The sequence below is a fragment of the Castor canadensis genome, chromosome 5 (assembly GCF_047511655.1).
Source record: "Castor canadensis chromosome 5, mCasCan1.hap1v2, whole genome shotgun sequence".
In the NCBI taxonomy this organism is placed as follows: domain Eukaryota; kingdom Metazoa; phylum Chordata; class Mammalia; order Rodentia; family Castoridae; genus Castor; species Castor canadensis.
In genome coordinates this window covers 14,062,461-14,073,623 of record NC_133390.1, presented here as the reverse complement: position 1 = coordinate 14,073,623, position 11,163 = coordinate 14,062,461, and positions in this window count along the sequence as shown.

Here is an 11,163-nt window from a genome sequence, read left to right as displayed (position 1 = left end):
CCATTGTTTATGGGCTTTTGTTGAGGCTGAACATCATTGTGGTGGGAACACCACAGAGCAAAGCTGCTTGTCTCATGGTGGCCAGGAAACAGAAAGAGAAAAGGAAGGTCGAGGACAATACATACCCTTTAAAAGCAAGCCCTCGGTGACCTTCTTCAACCAACTAGGTCCCACTTCCTAATAATCTTGAGCTATAAACTCATCAGTGGATTAAGCCACTGATGAGGTTATTGCTCTCAGATCCAATCACCTCTCAACAGTACCACCAGCTGGGGACCTGACCTTTAACACATGAATATTCAGGGACATTTTACATCCAAACCATAACACAAGGATTTGTTATGTCAGTCCACAAGCTCAAAGTTTACTATAATTTTAATTCCTGATATTAAAAAGGAAAGGAAGGGTGGAGATGGCATGACAAATCAGCAGACCCCAAATGCCAAGAGGAGCAGGAGATACTTTTCTAGGCTGGAGCTTCCTATAACCTAAATTTTGTTCTCCTCAAATGATTCAGTGAAATCTGAGCACATTAGCCAAGAAATATGAACATAAGAAATAGGCCTTTATCTTTCTGGCTTTGCCCTTCAGTGAAAGAGTTAATATAACAGAAGCCAGTACAAACTCTCTACCTAAGCTAATGTCCCTATTGGTAACTTTGGAAGAAAGTAACTATCAAACATTTTATTACCATTGTGAAATAACAAATATTTGAGCTAGGGGACATGGTTCAAGTGGTAGAATATTTGCCTAAAAAGAGTGAGGCCCTGAGTTCAATCCTCAGTACTGCTGGGAAAAAAAAAAAAAGAGGTATGCTATCTACCACCATGACTAACTTTTGCTAGGTACCCAGGGCTTATGCCTGTAATCTTAGCTACTTTGGGAGACTGCAATCAGGAGGATCATAGTTTAAAACCAGCCCGGGCAAATAATTCATGAGATCCCATCTCTAAAATAACCAGAACAAAACCAACTGGAGGTGTGGCTCAAGCAGTAGAGCACCTGTGTTGCAAGTGCAAAGCCCTGAGTTCAAACCCCAGTCCCACCAAAAGAAAAAAAAGTCATTCAGATAGTAATAGCATTACTAACATGTATATCACAAAAAGTTAAACTCAAGTGAAAATCAATCTATGCAATTGAAAGATGAAACAACTTCCATTTTTTCTTTGCTATGTCAGAAAAAATCACCTCCTATTCATTGTGTTTCATCTTGTGGAAAATAAAGACCCAAAATTTTTATCTGAAATTTTTTTTTGGTAAGACTGGAGTTTGAGCTCAGTGCTTGCCACTTGTGAGCTTTACTACTTGAGCCACACCTCCAGTGCAGATCCAAAAATTTTAAATGACTTTTTCATTTACAGAGAACTGACTTTGAGAAGAAGAGAAACTCAACTTAAGAGCAGAGAGCTACAAGTTCTTTGATCCTTTGACATATCCAAATTAGACTTCCAATTATATAACATTGCAACCCAAGATTTTTTCCAAGAATTTGTGGTCACAGGGATTTGTGACATTCAAGGGTTTTGAGACTATGATGCTAAGATAAGTGGAATTGAAGAAGTTATCAAGGGTCTGAGGTGGGAAGGAGGTTAGCAAAATGCAAAGATTTTGTTACAAAAAAAGAGGAAGAACATTATATTTGCTCAAGGAGTCAGAGTGGTTATTGTGGGGGCACAGCACAGTAATATATTTATCCAGTGAAATTTTAAATGTTTCTATAATGGCCTTCTACATTGCATGCCCATATGTCTATTATGGGGATTACTTTCTTCCTCTCCATAAGCATCTCTCCCTCTGAGGTACTGTTAATTTCACGTGAGTGAGGACAGGGAGATATATTTGGATAACTTACAGAGACCAAGTTGGATTTCAGTAAAAGGACAATTGATGGGCAACTTGCATTAAGAGCCAAGTCAGAAATGAGAAGGCAGCTTAAACTGCTTCAGAAGAGCACATTTGTCTGACTGAAGATTATGACGTTTAAAAAAATACAAAGGATAAACCTCCTTATCCCCTCTCCTTTTCAAAGCACTGGTGAGAGAATCTTTAGCAGGAAAGATGGAATCACTCCACTTGTCCCAGCTCCCATTTTATCCCCAGCTTCTTTGACAATAGGTATCTTCAGTTCTTTCTCAGCTGAAGCACATGACTTTCTCTGGCCTTTTCTGTTTGTTTCTCATTCTCTTTGAAGTTAATATGTTAGTAAAAATACTCAAAATTGCATAGACCTCACATATTTATTTGGGAAGTTACAAAAATTCAAATCAAGGAATGTTAATCACTGTTCTGCTTCTTTAATTCAAAATAAAAATATGGTTTGTAAAATTTCTCATTGCTTAATTATAGGTAGAAGGTAAATTTGGGAGCTTAATTCCTAAGAGAATGCATATTTACCCCAATTTACCAAAAGTACTTTGACAATTGATTTAAAGGTTCTGTTTGTTCCAGGTTCCCGACTACATTAAACATAAAAGTTCTATTTCCATAGAAGAAAAAAGTTTTAGAGCTTAACTAAAGTACAACCAATAGCCCCCCTTCATAATCTATCCTGCTATTTCCAGAATTTGGATACATGATATAATAATAACAAAAATAATAATAATCACTATGCATCTTCTATGTTCTAAGCACTATTTCAAATGTCATTCATATACTATATAATTTTTTTAATATTCATTATAAATCTATGAGGTTCTTTATAGGCAAGAAACTAGAAGCATACATAAGAAAAGCAACATGCACAAGATAACAGTTATTAAGTAGTGGGACCTGGATTTGAACTTCAGGAGTGGGACTTCTGAGTCTGAACATGTGACCATAGCATTGTCACTGCCTCCCATTATCTTTTGATATTTATCTAAATATTAGCTTTGACACAAAGGGCCTGATAGATTCCAGCCTTAGTGTCATTATTCTGAAGAATTTCTTCTACATTCAACCTTTTTCATCATCGTAATCTATTTTTATAAGAGCTAAGTATTTTGGAGTTAACTTATCAAGTTATTAGGTAAATGATATTCTATTATGTTGAAAAATAATAACTTCTAAATTATCACAGATCTTGAAAAAGTTATCAGCAAAATTATCTCATGGTTTCCATTACCACTCTTATATTTTGATGATTTCAAATAAAGGGATGACTTTTGTCATTTTGGAGTTATTATTCTTTTAAATCATGGCAAATATGTGTACTTTTGTATTCAGAAGCTTCTAGTCAGATTTGAAATTAAATGCTTGGTCCACAGATGGTGCTATTTTGAAAGACATTGAAACTTTAGGAGGGGGAGATTGCTTGGAGGAAGAAGGTCACTTGGGACAAGCCTTTGAAGGGTGTTTATCACCCCCCCACCCCACCTCCTTCTTGGTTGCTGTGAGCTGGGCAACAGTACCTCATAACACATTCTTGTCACCATGATGTTCTGTCTTAACACAGACCCCCAGCAATGAAGTAAACTGATCACAGACTGAAGTCTCTAAGACCATGAAGCAACATAAATCTTCTCTCTCTTAAATTGTCATCTTATGTATTTGTAACAGTGATACAAATTCTGACTAGCACAGAAAATTAGTACCAGGAGTGATGGTGTTGTTTATATGATTATACCTGATAATGTGGTTCAGAAACCTTTGGAAAAGGTCTTCAGGAGAAATTGGAGCAGCTTGATGATGCTAGCCAGACAATCTAGATGAAGGCTAGAATGTTGTCAGCAGAGCTGAACCAACAGAATAGAAGCTCAGAAAATGACTCTACTGGGAATTGGAGTACAGACCATGTTATACTGTGGCAAAGAACTTATCTACAAATTATCTTTTATTTCTTTTTATTTTTCTCATGGGACTAGAGTTTGCACTCAGGGCTTTGCACAAGCACAGCAGGTGCTCTACTTACTGCTTGAGCCATATGTTTAGTCCTATGTTATTTTCTTGTCCTGAGACTTCATGGGAGACTTAATTTAAAGGAAGGAAATTTCAAGGCCATCCAATATTTAGGAGGTAGCATTAGTTATTGCTGATTGCTTTTAGTCAGTTTAAAGTATGAGTGTGAATTGAGAGCAAAAACAGAGCAGAAAGATTTGAGAGCTTGTTTGGAGGTTCTAGCAGGGGAGCGCAGCTACTCGTATACCCTTGACCGAAGAATGGTCCTCCTCTATCGGGGATGGTCGTCCTCTTCGACCGAGCGTGCAGCTTCGGGAGGGACGCACATGGAGCGGTGAGGGAGGAAGGGGACACCCGCCTAGCCAGCCAGATCAGCCGAATCAACCCTGGCGATCAATGGGGTGACAGATGTCGCAGCCAGATCGCCCTCACATCCAAGCAGAAAGATTTGAAAAACCTGCATTTCCATCAGGAAATAAGCATGTGAAAGTTAGGTCCAGAAAAAGTGTGGTTCCTAAAGAGATTATCCCCAGTAGTTGCACCAGGATAATAGGAAAGATAACTTGAATGCATCTCAGGAATTGATTGTATCTCACCTATTACAGGCTTAGTGGTATAAAGGAACCTGTGAATGAGTAAGCTCATTTGAAAGACTTTGCTTTGAGAACAGATTGGCTGAACTCCTTGCTCACAGATAGATGCCTAGGAAAGCATTTTTCCTGGTTTAGTCAACCAGACACTAAGAGTACACTATAGCCACGGTCCACAGAGACTCACCTACTGCTCACATAGTGATGTCTATGTGATGTCAGTTTTGTAGGCACGCACAATGGAAGAGTTATGGCATCTTGAATTCTTCCACCAGGTTTCAAAGGAAGGCCTGGGAAGGAAGGCAATGTACAACAGGTTTAGAGTCTCTGTGGGTAGCCCCTAAGAAGACCTATGGATGTTAGGGGTGTCAAGAATGTGGATCACCTGCCAAAGAAAGCTTTAGGTAGCTAGCAGAGTCAGCCCAAGAAAGAGGCCATGTGGACTGCAGCTGGCTAAGCTTAAGGGTGGGACTGTCCAAGTCCTTGGGATCTTATATTCATTCTCCCATGTATCCCAAATGCTCGACATGGAGTTATAGGTTGGAATTTTTGCCCTCCTGGGTTTCCATTTTGCTTTGGTTCCATCCTTTCTTTTCTATGTCCCCATTCCTTCCTTTTGGAATGGGAATGCTTACACTGCACCACTGTATCTTGGAAGCATGTAACTTGTTTTTTATTCTACAGGAGCTTACAGTTAAGAATGTGTCTTGAGACTCAGAAGACACTTCTGACTTGGCATTTGAGCAATGCTGGAACTGTTAAGATTTTTGAAGACACTTGGAGAAGTAGTAAATGCATTTTGCAAGGGCCTTTGAGAACCAGAGGAGGAGTGTTGTTGTTTGGACATAAAATTTTCCTCCTGTGTCAAATAGTTCACCCCCACTGGTGGTACTATTTTAGCAGTTTAGAAGATGGGATCTTATTGGAAGAATTAGGTTATTTAGAGTGTTTTTTCAGGGTATCTTGTCCCATCCTGTCTCTCCTTCCTGGTGTCCATGAGGTGACCAGTTTTACTCACTACACATCCTTTGCATCGTGATGCTATTCTGCCTCAGCACAAGTCAACAGCAATGAAGTAAGCTGACCACGGGCAAAAACTGCTAAAATCATGAGCCAAAATAAATCTTTCCTCTCTTAAATTGTTATCTTATTTGTCACAGCAAAGAAAAGTCTAACATAACTGGTTATTTCATTTGGGAGTACCTTAGTCAATTTTATAAAATTCACCTCCCAGCTATTGCTCTAAGGTTATTTTTTATATTCCCAGTTATCATTTTCATCAGTATAGAATTAGTCATAATTAATTTTCTGGCAGATTTTAAAATGACCCCTTATGTGAATAAGTGAATAATAAAATAAAATTAAACAAATAAAAATGACCCCTTTATTTATATTGGATGTCTTGGAATTTTACTTTTTTTAAAAGAATGAAACTATAGATTGGTATTCTAGTTCCTTTTGGGTTGTGTAACACACATGTATGCTTAGAGATATAGATGTTATTAAAATCAGCATAGTATCAAGAAAAATGAAAATATTTAGAAAAAATAAAATTAATCATTTGGGGATTTAAAGGGAAGTGACTCCACATTTTAAATACCAATTGTGTGTATAGTGAAGCCAAAACATAAGATTACCAAGATCATTGAGTTTATAACTTCTTTCAGGATTTCAAATCCTTGAAAGTTGGTTGGAAAAAATGAAACCCAAAGCACTTTAACTGTGGGTCACAAAAAAAGCACAGCAAATCAAAACATTCAGCCCCTTAGTGACACCAACGAGAACTTAACCCAACTAAAACTGAGATGTGAAATGATATGTTCGACACTGCAGCTGAGAACCATGCTACTCATGCACACAGGAGAGAAATCTGGATAAACATCCCACACTTTACCCAATGTGGAGAAGGAAGAACTTGATTTCACTGGGCAAGCAATAAAACAATGTAAAAATTTTTTTAAAAATACACTTTATCCTTCACCGTTAGTTAATACACTAAATCTGAAGAACAATAAAACTTGGACATGTGAAGGAGAAATTGTCACCCATAATCAGGAGTTAGAATTTAATTGGAACAAATCCATATGTGACCATGTATTAGAAGCATTTGACCCAGAAAATTTCAGATGATCGTCACAAGCACATTACAAACATGATGGGAAAATATACAAATAGCAAGGAAAGAGATAAATGTTTCAAAAATGAAATTAAAGTTATAGGATTGACAAAGTCAGACTTTCAAAATAAAAATTATGCTAGAAGAAATGAAAGTATTAATTGTATAGTTTAATGGAAAAATGAAACTATAGAAAAAAAATCATTGAATTTGAAGACAAATCAACAGAAATCCTCCCTATAAAAGCACAGACAGAGCAAAAGGGGGCAAATAAAACTAAGGAAAAATTGATCAGGTTGACAGTGACCTAAGTACTATATTGATATGTGCAATGAATCATTAAAAAAAAAGTGCAACAGTGGAAAAACAAAATAATAGTTAATTTTTTTTTAATTTGGTAAGTAATAACTTATTTATCTAAGGAAGATATTAGACATTAATCAAGATAAATAAAATTGAGAACGTTGTAGCCAAAGCACTGAAGTTTGAGATAAAGAAACTATCTTAAAAATAACATAAGTGGGGCTGGAGACGTGACTCAAGTAGTACAGTGACTGGTAAGTGAGAGGCCTGGAGCTCAGCTGCCAGTACTAACAATAAAAAAAGAATTGAAAACCTGAGGAAGAAAAAAAATAATAAATTAAGATAAAATAAATACTACTTACTTTATGTATTATTAAAATAATTATAAGAATCATGGTTGGATATATAACTCAATGATAGTGTGTTCAGAGACCCTGATTTCAACCTCCAGAGCCAAAAAAAATTACAAAAATTATTGTTGATATCTCATTAAAAATTATGGAAAGTGAAATACAGTAAAACATTTTTTCAAGTGAAAGAATGTTAGAAAAATAAAGGAAGAAAGAAGAAACAAAGAACAAAGGAAGGAAATTTTTCTTAAAGAATTGTGCTAAATGAAAATTATATTGAATCTCAATCTACAAGGAAGAATTAGGATCCCTGGAAATGTTAATCATGTAGGTGAACAACTGATTTATTTTTAATTCTAATTTCTTCAAAAGACAATTTATATCAAAAAATACTATGATACAGTGGGACATTATATCATAAGTAGAAACAAAATATTTGAAAAAATCATAATTGATATGAGGAAATTATGAGTCAGGCTAAAATTAGGGAAAATTTGGGACGCATAGAAAAATATTGCATTTCAAATTGACCATGCTCTGGCTTGGGACCACCCTCACCTCGCCCGGGAGCCACCTATGCCCTGCCCCACTTATTGGTCATTGGATGGAAACCAATTAGTTCCTCCCTTCCCAGAGATTAGCATAAATTTTAAAAGCACCTGAAGAGCAGAAGTATGCTCTCTGGGCCTCCAGATTCCACTGGGCCCCTCCATGCTCCCCTTTGCATTTCCCTTCCCTAACTTTTAATAAACTCCATTTCTATCCACTTGTACTGCCATGGATTCTTCCCTATGGAACACAAAGAATTTGGAAATCTTCTGATCACAGACTCAACCCCACTGCCAACAATTATACTATTTTAAGATTGCAATATAATATGTGAAGTTGTAAGAGGTGTTTAGCCTGCTTTTGTTTTAGCACTGACTCCTTACTTAGGCCCACGAATTAACTAAAAACAAGAGATAAGCTTGGCATTGCTGTCTCCATTTTGTCTGTGTTGTCCTTTGCTCTGAGTCATTTTCTCCTGCAGCCACCTTGGAATCAAGGAAGAACAGAAATGATCAATAACATCTTTATGACAAGGAACTGAAACTACTCCTAAGGAACAGCAGAGCCTTGAAGGAAAGATCACCTCTCCAAATGGGGACCATTATTTATAATCATAAGGCTACACTCTGGAGAGGAGAAATCCTGTACTGGGAACCAAACTCCTTCCCTCCAGTGATGACAGTGATAATAACGTCTCTGGAACTCTTGAAGAACAAGGACTGAGATTATAGTCAACCAGGACCACCGAACACATCTGTGACTGGGACCTCTTAACGATGTGTATCTTTTGTCTGCTGCCCTAATTTTTTGTCTATTTAAAGCTAAAACTCATGTCTGTACCCTGAAGGTGGCTGAAGATGTCTGAGTGCTTATTCTGCCTTTTGTCATGGTGTGTCCGCAGCTGTTTAATGATCTGCTTTCTCTGCCCTTCACCATGTCTCTTTATCTGGCCAAGTGGCTGAACCTGACATGTGGAAGTCCAGGAGTTTGGACATGGGATCCAAAACTATGATTTCAAAGATAACATTAATTAATGATAAACTAGGATAAGGTAACAGCAATGAATATTGAAATCTCTAGAACAGTATTTTTTTCAAAAAATGTGTAAGTATAACAAGGAAGGAAGAACCACAGGGATAAGTTGAAAACAAATAGAAGTCTGGTAAACTCATGCCAACTATATTAATAATTATGTTTAATAAAAATGAACTAAGCACTCCAATTATAAAGTAGGGACTCATTGAACTGGATTAAAATAGCAAGAGCCTAGTTCAAATTCATGTCTATGTGCTGGAATAAGAAGTTGACTGAGATTTTTTTTTAAACTATCAACTTTTTTGTATCTGTGATAAAGGGGGAAAGCAAAGTTGCCTCACAGGAAATAGGACTGATTGGCAGATAATTAGACATTCAATAAATTTGTTAAGTAAATGATTACTGAATGGATATGGTAATATTGCTACCATCAAAAAGAAAGTAAATGCAAAAATATTTATTATATGTAAAAAATTAAAGTCAAATTCTTGGTGAACTCTTTTTTCTCTCCTTTTCCTTTTTTTTTTCACTTGCTGTTGGACTGTTTTTTTATTATAAAGAAATGTGGCCAAGGGAATATTTAATAGGGACAGATGGAAAATAACCAAAAAAGAAAAGGGCTTTTCTGTAATGGAAGCAAGTCCTGATGCTGGACTTCATGGTGAAGAGATTATTTTCCCAACAAGAGTCAAAGAGGACAATAAAAATCCCCTGCAGAGGCATTCATGGGCACAGGCATATGCAGAGTTGGGCTCAATTCAAAGAAAGCAGCACTTCCAGCCATGCACATATTTGTGATGCAGGAGGAAATCAGTGTCCCCAGAAACAAGAGAGTTGGCACAATGGACTTGGCCTACAAGTTTCAGTATTCATTTTTGGAGATAACTGTTCTTATTTAGTCACCACTTGCTGCTTGGGTAGCCAAATTCTGTAACCACAAGACAAATAGCCAATCTGAAATGCTGGAATATTTTGAATAGAATTTTTGCAGAGTAACTTTTTTTTTGTTCAGAAAGGACATTATACATATAATTATTGTAAGAAAATGTAAAAATGTCTTTTTTCAAGTTTTGGCAATTAATAGCAATAATTTTGGCAAGCATTTTGTTTAAAGACTAGGCCTCTGTAAATTGAACTATGAAGAATTATCTTTATAAACTGCTCTTTCAATATTTGGTTTTTAAAGTCAGGACACTGAGCATAAAATACATTCTTGGTATCTCAATTTTTTTTCCCTACTCATTCTCTCTTTTTACTTTCCTTATATTCTTAGTTGATATTTACATAAAAGATGATTTATCAAGGGTAGTACTTAGATATTATTTTGGAGGAATTTTTTCTTCTTGTGAATTTTTATAGGTAAAGTTTATATTCTATTTCCAATGTGTCATTGTAGTATGTGAAAAATTTCTCAAAGAACTTTGAACCCAGTAGCACAAATAATTTTTAAAATAAAAAAAATCCTTAGTGTTTATAATGTTCAATGTTATGAATAATGGTATAACAGGCAAGATTGTAAGACTAGACTATGATTATAACTGATATCTATTATTCTGTCTCACATTATTATTTAGATTTATCTATTTGCAAGCTCAAAAATAACATTGATCTTAAAGTTTAGCTGACACATTTTCCCTTTTTCTTTCCATTAAAATGGAAAATGGTTTACTTGGGACTGCCCTACTGCCACATGGGAAAGTCCGAATCCCTCTGCCTGCCAGCTTTTTTCTACCTCTCATTTCTGCACTATTACCCAAGAGTACTTTTACCCCTAACAACACTGGGTGACCTTTTTTAGGGACATATGGGAGGACACCATACCTTCATTTAGTAGGGAGATAATAAGGCGTCTTTGCCCTCAGGAGGTTTCCTGCCCTTTTCATTCTCCACTTTTCCTTGGGTGGTGAATGCTCCCCTGAGTAAGTCCCAATTTGGGGGTTTTTTACAACACCTCACCGAGCACTGTTCTTCTTTACACCACCATTGCCCCATCTTTATCCTTCAGGACTGCCCCAGGGAATGTATTTCCACTGGTGTTGTGCCACATGCCACTTGGGTTTCCTCCCATGGCCACCCCCAGAATGCATGGGAGATCATATTTTCCAAAAGCACACGTTTTCCTTGCAGTCTTCTCCAGAAGATGCAACTGACCCTAGGGTCACTCAAAACCTCCTTGGCCTTCTGTGTCCTTATGTCTCTCATTCGGCCCTTCCTCCAGACAGTTCTGTATGAACTAGATGTCTTCACTAACTGGAGACATTATAAGTACTTGGGCTTTAAGGTTGGCAGGGTAACATGTGGTTGGGGCCACGCTGGTGGGGTGACTGCAACCTGGAAGGACTTT